The sequence below is a fragment of the Onychostruthus taczanowskii genome, unplaced genomic scaffold, assembly GCF_017590055.1.
Source record: "Onychostruthus taczanowskii isolate IOZ18803 unplaced genomic scaffold, ASM1759005v1 scaffold17, whole genome shotgun sequence".
In the NCBI taxonomy this organism is placed as follows: Eukaryota; Metazoa; Chordata; class Aves; order Passeriformes; family Passeridae; genus Onychostruthus; species Onychostruthus taczanowskii.
The window spans coordinates 10,272,945-10,287,166 of NW_024498906.1; the positions used below are offsets into that span (position 1 = coordinate 10,272,945).

The 14,222-nt window shown below is 40.6% G+C and overlaps 1 protein-coding gene across 12 annotated transcripts in view; it reads left to right on the plus strand.

Moving 5' to 3' along the window:
• The window catches only part of KDM6A (lysine demethylase 6A), a 152,346-nt gene that overhangs the window by 1,188 nt on the left and 136,936 nt on the right, over positions 1-14,222 (plus strand). The gene's annotated exons all lie outside the window — the stretch shown is intronic.

Consider the following 14,222-nt stretch of genomic DNA (forward strand, 5'->3'; position numbering starts at 1 on the left):
GCGGAGGACGAGGAGGAGGAGGAGGCGGCAGCGGGGGGAGAGCGAGGGAGGGAGGGCGCGCTCGGCGCTGCTGACGTTGCCGCTCCCCGGACCCTCCCTCGTGATTTTCGCCCCCAGCCGCCGGGAGCGGAGCCGGGGCCGGAGCCCGCGGGGAGCGCGGGGTCCGGGCTGGGGCGGGCGCGGCGCTGAGCGGCTCCCGGAGCCCGTCCGAGTGACTTGTTTACTCTGCGGGCCCCGCTGCCTCCATCCAGCGTGCCCGGTCCTTACCGAGCCCCGCGTCCCGCCCGCCGGCCCGGCTTGACAGGGAGCGGGGCGTCCCGCGGACTGCTGCCGCCCGGCCCGGTGTCCGGAGAGAGGTGTTTGTCTCTGTGGAAAGTTGTTGGCCCTGTCATTTAGTTAAGTAATGGCTGCTCCTGTCGGCCCAAGATGGCCGGACAGGGAGGAGAAAGAGAAGGGGGGGGAGGTAAACACGAAACAAACACCGGGAGCGAGTATGGGGAGCGTGGAGCCCCCGGTGAAGGCTGAGGGAAACTCTCCTGCGCATCCCAAGTTCTTTCTGGGCGCTTTCCTGCTGCTTTGCAGCGCCGGTGCCTTCCTTATCAACCTGTAGCACGTTCTGCTGCCCATCCGTGAGCTGCTGACAAAGGCTGTGCGGGCTGAGTGTCTGCCAGCTGTGCTTAAAACACCACACGCCAGGGAAACGTTCGGGTAACAGAATAAGTGGAACTGTTTTTGAAATGCTACACGGCTGAAGCCGAGGGGACAGTGCTGCTCTGGTTCCTGCTTCCCGGCTTGTTCCTGTCAGTAGTCTGGCGTTTGACACTGCTCATCCCATTGTTGTGCCCGGAGTGTATCGTGGAGAATTTTTTTTTTTTCTGCCGCTGGTTTTGGTTGATCTGAAGATTTGACTCTAAAGCGTGTTGGATTGGATAGCCTAGGCCTGTGCTTGTGTTTGGGTGTTTATTTCTGGCAGGATTGGAAAAGCTCAATGTCAGGACGTGGGGGGAGGGGGGAGGGATGGAAGGAAAAGCAAGTACACTTTCCTTTCTGCTTATATTTGAAAAGAAAAAAATCTCGCGGTTTCCTTTCGATTTTCAGAGTTATTTATAAGAGCACTTCTTCCCATTAATCAAAAAGGTAGGGGAGTGACATGTCAAACCAGTTAAATAATGTACATTAACTGTTGGTGGACCAGAACTCGTGTCTGCTGTGTGAATGCTGCTGAGGCTATCAGAAATATTAGACCGAATCCCGTATGGGATAGAGCTTAAGGATGCCAGATAGAAAATAAAAGCTTCACATCTAATTAGATTATCTGTCGCATAAAATCCCTGGTTTAAGTTTTATTTTGCGTACCGTAAAATTAAGTGGCGCAAGGAGCAATTCAGCCTATTAGTTGAGTTTTGTGCCTTTCTTACGTATAATGCTTTTTAAAAAATGCTAGTCAATTGTAATCTTAGTATGTAGAATCTGAAGTTGTGGGGCATTTTGATAGTTTTGAAATACGTTTTCAGAAATATCTATGTATCTTCTTTTACTGTATTAAACTGCGAATCCGTGCAGTGAATACTAAAAAGATCCCCAAGCAAACCAAATATTTTGCTATTTCACCTCAGTTTTCGGATGGTGTTTTGTACATTTATGAATTGCACAGTAACTCACAAAGCATGTTCTTTGTAAAACTTGTCTCTGAGAAAGGTAGATTATTTAAGGAAGTAGAAGGATTAAAACGTTGCTGTTCAGTGCATAGATGTTCAAGAGGAATTTCTTGGTTTGAACCAGTTTCGGTTTTGTTTGTGCTTTTTACTTTGAAGGAACGTGCTTGTGTTTCTGTTACTGATGAGAAGTTGCTATTTTTAAGGTATTTTCTGCTGCGTTCCTATTCTGTGTGAAGCTTTATGCAATTTATGCTCTATTGAGGGCTTTAGAACAATTAATCTAGCAGACCACTTTAATTCAATGTAGCAGTTATTTTTATAGTAGAAACTGTGGCCGAATATATGTGCAGTTAATTAATAGGTTTTACAGCGATAGCAACAAAATGTTTCCTTTTGTGCATGGAGCAACAACAGCTAACAAAGACCCTAGACTACATAATTACGAAATCCTGACTGACTGATTTAAGAATCTACAAGGCAGCACGTTACAGTGTGAGATTAACGTGCAAGTGTAGCAGGTAAGAAAAAACCATTGAGTCATGTTTCCAGAGGAATCCTTCACAAAGGCAGAAATTTATCAGTGCTCCCCTCGATGTGAGAGGAGCATACCTACTATTGAACCTTTTCCAGAGGCTGCCAGGCTGGAGCAGTGAGTGCTCTGTGGGGCCTGGCTGTGCTCCCTGGGTACCTGTGCTTGAGGTGGCAGGAGCAGGGTACCTGTCTGGGGAGGCTCACGGGAGGTTCTGGGTTGTAAGATTTGGGGAACAGCTCCCTTCCCTGCCTGGCTGCTTGTGCAGCTGGAGGAGTCTGTTCTTAAATTTGGTGCCTGGGTGCAAGAAGACACTCCTAATGTTTGGAGGGATTCACTAAGATGTGCATTGGCTTGGAGGGGATTGCAGGAGGCCTTTGCAGTGGGAACTTTGGTTTAACAAAGCCACACCCTGACAGGATTTAATAATAATAATAAGAAAACTGGGATCTCTTTGAGGGATGGAGGAAGCTTCGTGTCTAGAGCTTTAATTTAGTTATGGGTTCTATTTGTGCTGCAGGTCTGCAGTCCCCCGTTTTTTGGTGGTTTTGCTTTGTAGGGTGTATGAGCTGTGGTATCGTGAACTGAGCCAAGCTGTGCTGCTGGGTATAGCAAATCAAAAGAGCAGCTAGGACATGAGATCTGTACAATTTCATGAATTATTGAAGGTATAGATTAAGGGTCAGGAATATTGTAATGTTGCCCCACGTATTGGGTATGTGATAAGCCAAAAGAAACTTTCCTGTAATGGTGTACACGCTGTGAGTATGTCTGACAAAGGAATGGAATTTTCTGTTGCCAAAAATTTTGCATTTATTTTGCAGAAAAAGGAGCTTGAAAATCATAGTTTGCAGTTAGTGTGGTTTTGGAAAAGAGGGGAGGGAAATTAAGAGATCACTTTTCAAACTGGTTGAAATGCTGGAAATCCAGCGTAGTCAATCTTGTGCTGGAGAAAGTGCTCACTGTTGTGCTTCCGTAGTTGACAAGAACATTAACGTGAAGGAGGAAAAAAAAACCCAAAACAAAAACCCTGCTGGTGTCTTGATGTCTCTTTCTCCCAGGAAGGCATTCTAGCAGGAGGTGAAGCTTAAAGATTACTTGAGGGGGGAGGGTGAGAATATCCATTGTATTGGAAGTGAATTGCAAAGCGTTTCCTTTTTTTTCCGTTTGGTTTTTTTTTTTTTTTTATGATGTTTCCAGTGTTTAGCCAAAGTTGACTTGATTGCAGTGACAAACCATCGTTTCATAAGCTGTAATTGGCATCTATACAGATGTAGGTTGATGTAGCTGGTCTGATGTATTGGGTATAAGATGCTTGTTAATTCCTATTCATTGAGTTTAATCAGTTTGTCATATCCTGTGGACAAAAACTGAAGCATGTTTCCATTTAAAAGTATTGATGTTGAAGTCGATTTGGAGAGATGAAGTAGTTCCACACAATATGCCATGTTTTAGTCTGTGTTACCTCTCATGGTTTTAGCAGCCCTTTTGTTTTCCAGCTGATTTTAAAAATGGTATTTCCTTTGTGTAAAGGCCACATGTGTTGACAAAATTAACAGGCGTGCTTATCTGTGCTTTTATGAAGCTTACAAAATAAATGCACAGTGACAATATTCTTTCATTTTTCTTACAATTTTAGTGTTGCTTGTTTAAAAATAGTTTCAGACAATGTGAATTAGTGTATGTTGACTTTGTCCTTTCAGTATTGACATTAATGTTAATTTCCTACTAATCCAAAGTAAAATATCAGTTTTATTTACAACAAACTGCTTGAAAAATAATTATGCAAGAAAGCATTTTAGCAGGTTAATCTTAGTATAGTAAAGTGTTTTTTTTTTCTTTTTTTCAATAACTGTAAAGATTTTGGCTTGATTTATTTTCATCAAAACAAAGAAATATTGCTTGAAAAAGAATTAAGAATGTTTGTCTTATATAATGGCAGTACTGGGAATTGAGAAACTGAAATTGGTACCAGGAGACATTTGTAAGGCACTCCAGGAAGTGGGCAGCCTCTCCAATTTCTGTGAATTTGTATCTGAGTTGTTCCTTCATGTTTGGGTTTGGTTTTTTTTTACTATATTGTGCATTTCCTGTTACTGGTTTATTATCTAGTGTATTGTCTGTCCTGTGGAGCAAGTGGAAGGTGGATAAAATTTTGTAAATTGTGTTATGGGTAGAACTGGTTTTCTATCATTTTTTGAAGGAGTAATGTTTTTGAGTGTGTTTATTGGGCAATTCTAGCTGAGCCAAATCGTTAAGATTTTTTTTTTTTTTTTTGCAGTTTGTATTATAGGGTTGCAGCTTTCTGGGATCCAATTAAGGTGTAATGGGTGACACATTCTATAGTTCCTGGTTGTACAGTGTTTATACTTGGAAATCACAGCCATGGTGTATTTAATGGTTGTGTGTCCTGGTACTTGGTTATAGGTTTGCAGTATTTGTACTTCATCCACTATTAAAACCAACTTTTTTTTTTTAATGGACATTACACAGTACTGTATGAAATACTTAGCATATGTTGATACTTTCACAACTAGTGTTTGAGACTTTGTCTTAAAATAGTGGGATTTTATTGCTCTAAACATATATTCCTGAATGTTTTGGCTGTTTCTCAAGTGTAAAGTAGAGTGTTGGTACTACTTTCTGAAGGCAAGAAAATTGATGAAGTCAGAAACATTACACTTGTCATTTTAATGTGTTAATGAAGAGAGAAGTATGGATCTCTGTTCACAAACAAAATGTTTTTGTAGAGGTGTAATTAGGATTGCAGGACACTTGGTGTTTTGGCATTTGCATTTCAGCAAGTTTTATCTTCACTGTCAGGAGACCATTAATAGGGAATATAATGTAAGATTTTGGTTTTTTTTTTGTTCAATGCATGTTACGTATTGTAGCTTTTAAGTACTGATCTACTGAGTCTGGAGGCTGAAATTTCTCTAAGTGGCACATGTGCATCATTTGTGCCCTACTGACTTTAGTAATCAAATAGCCAAGATGGGCAGTGGTTGAGAATGGAGGAGTGAGGGAAACACTGCTGTAGTTTAGCAGCTGAGGAATAGAGGTTCTGCTAAATTATTTAACTTTTGAAAGTGTGAAGAAAAAGGGTAAGGGTGGGACACAACTGTTTTCATCCCATTCCAGTAATTGAACCATTGATCCATTTGTGCACCATGCTACTCGTGGCCTTTAGGTTTCATTTCTAGGTGAATCCAGGTACAGTATGTGAAGGAGGAATAGACCATCTAAAGCTTTGTCTGTGCATGGTATCACTCAGGTGTACTTTCAGCACGGCTCTGTGCCTCTTGCCATCCTGCATGGCTGTTTGTTCACTGTAGTGGGTTGAGTGGACTTGGTAATTATAGAGGTAAAACTATCTGCAAATGTTGATACCATCTGAAGTAAGTGTTGAAAGCATCTTCTAAAAGCTATGCCATATGTTTGTTATACCATTTTAGAAAAGAGTAGATGTTTCATGCTTGGATAGCTTGGTGCATGTAGAAACATTTGTTTTCATTGCATTAGTGAGATGATACAAAATGAAAGAGAGTCATGGAAAATGTTTATGGCTATAAAGTGACTTTTTCCTGATTAACACTTGTCACAAGACTTGCCAGTGCCAGAATTATATGCCATGGCCCACTGTTGTTCTTTATCCCTCTGACAATTAGGCAAACATGTTCTGCAGAGAAATTAAGTTCTGGTTTCTAGCCTTACAGGTTCATCAATTAAACCTAAGGTTATTCTCAAATTGCTGAACAAAACCAGTTCTTCTTGGTCCTCACCTGGTAGAATTTTTGGATAATAGGGGGAATTTTGCTGTATTTTCAACAGTCTGAAAGGGAAGAAAGTATATTTTGTCTGTATATTTGTATATTCTGTGTGTGTATATTTGTAGTTGGAAAATGCTTACATAGTTTTGTAAAAATCAGTTACTGCTTAGGGGGCTTGGATGAGCTTCTGCAGAAATGAATTAAGGAGATGGGCTGTGAGTGTGAGTGCAGAACTGAGCTGGGTGGCAGGTTTAGTATTGGATCAGGTAATTCCAGGAGCTGAACCACTGTCCTCATTCTGAATACAGATAGGTGTATGGATTCAACTTCAGTCCTTCAGTGCCATACCTACCTTGTATTTTACATTAAAAACTCGAGTAAGTTACTTAGTTTTAACCCCTTTTCTTGGTGAAGTCCTGCAGCTGTGGTGTTTGGAGCATGATGTTTGAGTAGTGTGTTTTCACAATTAAACACTGACGTGATGCTTATTTAACTTGATGTGTCATTACAGAGGGCAGTTGACTCTTTGTAGAAAATGCTAGCAATGTTAATCTTGCAGAATGCCTAATTTGTAGTTAAAACCAGACAAAATTAAAATTGGTGGGTCTTGTATGGAGCCCTGTGAAGGCTGCCAGGGTTTGTATAGGTGCACCTGAGAGGATGAGCTTAGTACCTTACAGAATATTTTTGGTATGAAGAAAGAAAGAAAGGAATTGTGTTTAATATAGTTCGGTCTGAGTATGTTGGACGAGGGAAGTTCAGTAAAGCAAGAAAAAATACTTAAATATTTATTACAGTTTTCCGCTTTATGGATAGGCAGACTAAAGAAATAGCTATAGCAGGGCAATTCCTCTGTGGAAAAGCTCTTTCCAAGACTGGCCTGTTTAAATAGGGGTCTGTTCAAAGCTTGTTTTCAAGATGAGTTTACTGATACTGTCACAAGTAGGTTGGGCCATTTGACAGTTTGCTTGTGGCCATTATAAAGTTTGTTGAATTGTACGTGTCTAAAGTGAGCCTCTTAAGTTTTGCAGTGGTTTAGGTATTATTCTTGGTACTGAATATTATTTGTATTTAAAGAGTCATAGGAAGGTATTACTTACCTAAAATAACATGTTAATGAACTAAACCCTCATTAAGCATATTTGGGAGTTGAAGGATATTGTTTATCAGGTACTTCTGAGTGTGAGAGGATGCAGGGATCACACCATCAGAGCTGTATTGACAAATTACCTTCCTTTATGGTTCTTGGATTTGCTATGTGGCGTTCATGGCAGGAGCTTATTTAATTAAGATATAGAATTAAGATCTCATTTACAGTTTTGTAAAGGGAGTGACTAAAATTGTGTGATGAATTACAAACAAAGCACTGTATGTCTGAATATGAATTTCTTTTGTGGTAAGTTGTTAAATTAATTGTTGTTTGTTAAAATGGCTTTAAGTAATTTCCTTTTCTCACAGTGGCATTTGAGAAATATGATTCACTTCTTACTATTGATTGGTTATTAAAGCAGACTGGATTGTGAATATGCTTTTCCTTAAATTTCTGCTTCCATTTTGAGAATTTAAAATTGCTCAAATTTTAAAGTATAGAATATCATTTGTAGCATTAGACAGAAGATCTAGTGCAACAGCTTTTCAAATAGAGCCAAGAAATGTATTGGTTTTGGTCAGTATTCTGTTGCTTCCACTCTAGTTGCCATTTTAACTTTTTATTTAAGCAGTGTTTTCATTATCTTATGATTTGAAAACTTACTTGCACAGGAAAAAAATAGTAAAATAATGAATTGAAGTTAAGGTTTTATTTTTAGGTATTTTTCTTCTACCTAACAGAATTTTAAGTACTCTGTTGCTTCTCATATTTCAGTGAAACATCTTTGGGCCTGTGTGATGAACCAGGTTGGAGAACTGCTTCAGCTCAAAAATAACCTAGTAAAAATAGCAAACTCACTAGTTTTAAATAACCAGTATTGAAGGTTAGTACTAGGGTATTCAAAGAGCCAGCCTCTGGTTGCTCAGAACTGAGTTGGGAGGGATTCCAAGGGAAGATTCCATGCAGAAGGCTCTTCTGGAAGCATGAAACCAGTCCATCACCTTTAAAAGGAAGGGAGGTAGGTAGGGTAAGAGATGCCCTTGTCTTAGTTGCCAGCTCCTGAGTCTGCTCAGAACCAAAAGAGCAGTGTTCCAGAGATAGAAAAATGAACAAATACCTACTGAGAACTACAAGGGCATTGCCAGAGTGTGCAGAGGTGCAGTTAGAAAAGTAAAAGCTCAGCTGGACTTGAGTTTGGCTGGAGATGTCAGAAACTACAGGAAAGGATCATAAACAACAAGCACAGAGGAAAATGCTGGCCTGCTGTTAAACAGGAGAGGTGAATTAGTTGCCAACCAATGCTAAAAAGCCAGAGGTTCTCTGTACTTCTTTCACCTCTGTCTTTACCAGCACTCTTAAACCCCAGACCTTGGGAACAAAAATTCATTTCCATGCACAGACCTACTGTCTTTGAAGGAATTATTGGGGTGTAAACTATTATAGGAGCTTGACCCCTACAAATTACCCATCTGAAGTTGTAGAGAGGTGGCTGGATATGCTGGGAGGTTGCTCTCCGTAATCTTTGAGAAGTCATGAAGATTGGGGAGTGTTCCAAAGACTGGGAGAACACTCATGTTGCCCCATCTTCAAGAAGGGTTTAAACAAGAATGCAGGAAATTATCCCATCAGTACCTCAGTCCCAGGGAAAGTTAGGGTATGGATCCTGATGAAGCGCATGGATTCAGCAAGGGCAAATCATCCTTGGCAAACCTCATTGCCTCCTAGCACAGAGTAACCTGCTTGGTGTATTTGGAACTAGTGGTGGACATTGTCTTCCTGGATTTCAAGTCTTCCCGTGCTGTTTCCCACAGCCTCTTCCCAGAGAAACCAATGTGTTGTTGGCAAGGGATCTGTGTGCTGGCTGGGAACTGGGCAGCACCCAGAGCAGGGTGGGGAATGCTCCTTCTCAGACTGGCTGCTTGTCACAAGTGGAGTCCCCAGGGATTGATATTGGGCCACTGTCTAACACCATCATAAGTGATCTGGATGGTGGGATCAAGTGTGCCTTCATGAATTTCGCTGATGGTGCCAAACTGAGTGGGGAAGTGAGCCTGCAGAAAAGAGAGCTGTCCTGGATGGGCTGATGAGAGCTTTATGAAGTTCAGCAAAGGCAAATGTGTATGGGAGAGCATGATCCAGGAGTGCAGCACAGTCTGAGATCTTTCTGGCTGGGAAGCAACTCTGTGGAAATGAACCTGGAAGTCCTGGTGGATTTAACTCAAGAAATGGAAATGAACCTGTGGGAGGGAAGCAAATGGAAATGAACCTGTGGAAATGAACCTGGAAGTCCTGGTGGATTTAGCTCAAGAAAAATGAGCTGTGTGCTGCTGTGGCAAAGGGAGACTGGGATGCTGGATTGCCCCAACAATGGCATCACCAACGAAGACAAAGGAGTTGTCATTGTACTCTACTCAATGCTGGTCAAGCCACACCTGGAATATTTGTGTGCAGTTTTGGTGCCCACTAAACAAAGAAGATGTGATCAGGCTGGAGAGAGTCCAGAGAAGGGCTGCAAAGGTGATCAAAGGACTGAGAAGTTGAAATGTGAAGAATGGCTGAGAGATCCTGGTTTGTTCAGCCTTGAGAAAAGAAGGCTTTGGGGAAAGATGTTACCAGCGTGTTCCATTACTTAAAGGCTTCCTACAAGGAAGATGGAGACTCCATTTTTACAAGGAGTTACATTGATAAGACAAGATTTAATGGGTACAAGTTACTCCTGGGGACTAACTTCCTATTGAACACAAGAAAAAACTCACAAAGAGAACAGTCAGCCATTGGAATAGTCTTTCCAGGGCAATGGTGGGTTCTGCAGTGTTGGACACTTTCAGAATGCAGCTGGACAGTGTGCTGGGCCATGTTGTCTAGCCTGTGCTTTTGCCAGGAAATGTTGGATCAGATGTTTTTTCATGTTAAAGGAGGTGTTGCTGCCTGAGAATGGTAAGAATTCACACCATTTTGGGAGTCACACACACCCCACCCAAGACTTTACCTTCTACATCTGGAGTCCCTTTGCAGCAGGAGTGTGCAGTGATCTGGTGCATGGGTGCCCCTTCCAACTCCTTGTTCCTACAGACTCTTGGACACACTTTCTCCTTCGAGCTTGGCCTTGAGTTCCCTGCAGCAAAGACTCAGGCATTGGATTTGTAAAATTAAATGATTTAATAGAGTAGCACAGCAGCAGGTCTTGAGCAGGGTGCCTGTGGAGGGATACCCAGAACAAAGAAATCCTTGGGCTTTTATACCATTTTTGTACTCTTACATTGAGGTATTCTCTGATTCTGTGAATGCAGTTCATTTTGCAGGCTTAAACTGTGGGGGGCTAGGGTGGGTCCTGGTTAGTGTGATGTTGTTTCTCTAAGGAATATTTATAAAACTATTGCTGCTTATTTTCTTATGGAGAATGGAATTACCTGTATTTGGAAGCACAGGTTGCCAGGACTAGATTATATAGGATCACAGAATAGTTTGGGTTGGAAGGAGTCTTCAGTATTCCTGCTCTGGGCAGGGACATCTGCCACTAGACTAGGTTTCTTAAAGCCTCATCCACTCTGTCCTTGAACAATGCCAGGGATGGAATCATCCACAACTTCTCTTTCTTCGTGGAGAGGAGGGATGGAATGGGTACAATGACTTGGCTTCCTCACTCTGTCAGAGGGAAGACCAGGTATTTAGTGAAGTTACTCTGCCACAAGCAGATGTGGGAGAGATTCACATCTGAGCATGTGTGCAGCAGCAAGAACACCAAAATGTGTGTTAGAAGGACTGTACATGAGAAAACTGAATGAAGGAAAGATCCTAAGGTATCTAGGTTGAGTACTTAATGAATATGTTTGAACCTATGACTACTGAAAATCAGGCCACCATTTGATTTTAGGGGAGTGGAGAAATGAAGCTGTCTTTTGGGAAGGTTTTTCAGAATATAGTATTATAATAAAAGGAAGAAATATTCAGTTAAAATAAGTAGAAGAAAGGTTGAAGAAGAATACTTGAATGAGATATGAGGAAGAGTAGGAAACCAAGGAATTGAATGGGTGACTTAGTGATGCAGACCATTTGGGAGTGAAGGGAATGGCAGTGTGAATCACAGTGTTTTTATTTTTTCCAGCAGCTACCCGAGTCTCATGCTTGGTTACCATCTAAACATTATTGGTGACTTAAGTAGCATTTAAGTGTTTGATGGTGCTGGGGCCTACTTCAGAAGATGGTAAAACAGGGTAAATGGGAACAAAATAAGTAACAAAATTAGAGAGTTTGTGTAGGGTGTGAAAGAGCTTAGAGTTATATGCTGTGAGTATAACAGAGCTGTCTCCCATTTTTGAGATAAAAGTAAGATGTTGGCTGTGTTTTCTATGTCTTTATCTGAGACTGCTGCTTCCCTTTTTTCCTCCTTATTCCTCAAAGAAGGGAAGAGTAAAGAAACTTCTGCTTCTTTCCTCAAGGTGAAATGAAGCCAAGAGCTCTCAGGTGTCTGTTCTCAAGTCATGTTTTGCTGCCTTTAGATTTGAAGGATAAAGGAAGTTGAGCAAGTGTGGAAGATAGAGATGGATATGTTGAAAGGGCAAGAGCCAGTTTAAAGTGTGGAACTGAAAGCCTATGTAAGGGACAAAGATGCTGATCTAGGGAATTTAACAGTACAGTTTAACAGAACAAAGTGTAGAAAGAGTGTAAGATAAAGTGGAAGGATAAGAAAAATGGAGAACATCCATTATATAACATCATAAAGCATGTCACAGGCAACCTCTGGCAGGAGAGAAAAAGTGCAATGATATTGGGAAGAATAAAGAGCTGCAAAAATTATGTACATTGGTTGGTAAACTTCAATGGAGCTTCTGGGCATGTTACATATATAGTAACTAAGGGTAGATTTTACACACTGTGGTTCTCAAAGCTTTATTTGTTCTTAGTCTCTGGTGTGGTGCACAGAAATGTGTTGTTTTCTGAGTATTTTTAATCTGCATTTTAATGGTTGGAAGGGCAGAGCCTTTGAATTTCTGATTTTTGTTAATATTTGAACATTGTAAGTTCTCAAGAGTGGGAGACTGAAAAATTCTGAAGGACTATCAGATTTCAAGCATTACCTGTTAAAATTATCAACAAATTAGGCTTACAGGTCTTTTTTGCTTCTTAAAAAGTGTTTTTTACTTGCTTTTAAGCAGAAATAAGTGTTCATTTTATAAATCAAAGAAAAGGGTGAGATTAGTTTTTTATAATTTCTGAAAAATTAATTATAGTAGGAAATTGTTCAGCTGCTTTTGAATCAGAACAGTACACACTTCTGTACTCCTTGCTTAAGAAGAAAATATTTTTAAAAAGTATTGTGTCTGAAAACAAAACTGGAAGCATCGGGCAGTACAACAGAGATGTGTGTCTGAGCCAGCCTCTTCTGATGCCTTTGTGAAACCCCTGAGATAGACTTAGAATCTTGAATATCCTGAGTTGGAAGGGACCCACAGGGATCATCAAAGTCCAGCTCCTGGCCCCACACAGAAAAACACCAAAAATCCCTGTGCCTGAGCACAGATCCACATCCTACCTTTAGTGTAGGAGCACATGGAATTTAACTAACAACTTAGGTTTTTGTACTTGAGGGCTTTCTTAACTCTAGTTACTGTGTGGGGAAAATTAATAGTTGAAATGGCTTTAATGCCTCTTCTGGCTCTATATGGGGAGGATTTGGAGGTGTTAATGCTTGTAGCAGAGTTAATTTTTGTTGCCTAAGTAAGATGAGATCCCAGAAACCATCAGAGTCCATATTAACTAATGAGCAGAATTAGGTCTCATTTTCTACCTTCAAAGGTCTCTGTTAACTTACAAGTTCATGTTTTAAAAGTTTATTACTTCTGACAGTTTTCTGGGATTAGTTATATGCTGTCCATCTTGGCTGAATTTGTGGGATTTTTTGTCTCTGTATAGTCTCAGTAAAAGTAATATTTACAGGTTTATTTGCTATAAATAATTTGAAAAAAAGTATTAATGGTTGAATGGAAGCCTGGAAAGGAGACATTTGCTATGTTAAAAAAAGGAGGAGAGCATGGCAGAAGCTGAGTTGTAGCATGGAAATTATTGGAGGCAAATGTATTTGGGACAGGTGAAAGAATTGTGAAGATTGTGTAAGGGTTCCTTAGGTAATTGTGGATGGTGGGGACATGATCATTGCATAAGATTGCAGTGCCTGATTTTGGAGATTGTCTTCAGTGAATCAGTGAGTGTAGATATCTTCAAACTCTGTGAGGAAAAACGTGGAATTAGAATGTTGCAGTCTGTTTATTCCCTGCCAGTAAAAATGCTGTCATCTTAAATTGTGTATTTCTTTATGAGTTGATTTTCCTTAGTAGTGGTGGCTTGTTTTTTGCTTTTGAATGATAGAATGTTTTCCTGTAGTACCAGTTGCAAACTTGCAGCTTGCCTGCATTGTGGCCAAAAATCTGAGAACAATGACGGCTCCATTATGTGCAGTGAGAAAGGAACGATTGTACTACTTGCTTTTAATTGCTAATTAAGCCAAGTCCTTGGTAGTTTGAAATAATGGAATAGTTTATGCCTTCCACTTTAGACCACTATTTGCTGCTTGGTTGTGGAGAATGATGGTAGGGGTGATTTTTATGATTATTTCTGGATGAAAGTGAAAATGCAGAAGAGGAGTCATTTTTCACAAGGAGCTCTGTGGATTCAGGGAATGTGTGGTGCCTGTGAAGCTGAGGAGCAGCTTTGGACTTCAGTGTTGCTGGAGAAGGCCAGGCAATGTCACCTGCCTCATCCTCAAAATGTCAAAAAAACCCAAAAAAACCAAAAACTGGGTTTTGCTTGACTCCTCTGCTTCAGTTTCTGTATCCAGGTTAAAGGTAATTTCAGTTTTTCCAGACAAGCAGACGGGGTCTTCTAGGAAAAGCTTGTTCATATTTTGAGATTATTTTATTTTGTTCTTGATTATTATTTTATTTTTTAAGATCAGAGAATGAAGCTACCTTAGGTAGAGTGCAGCACTGATTCCAGTGCATTAGAACTTACAGACTTTAGAGATTCTTCAGTACAGCTAGGTAGGAATTTTCTGACTCCAGGAAACTGCTTCCAGAGGGATTGGTAAGCAGATATGCAGATTTACCAACTGAAACAGGAAAACAAGTTTCAACTACAGGTCATTTCACAACTTTTTCCTCAGGGCTTTCTCACTTCCA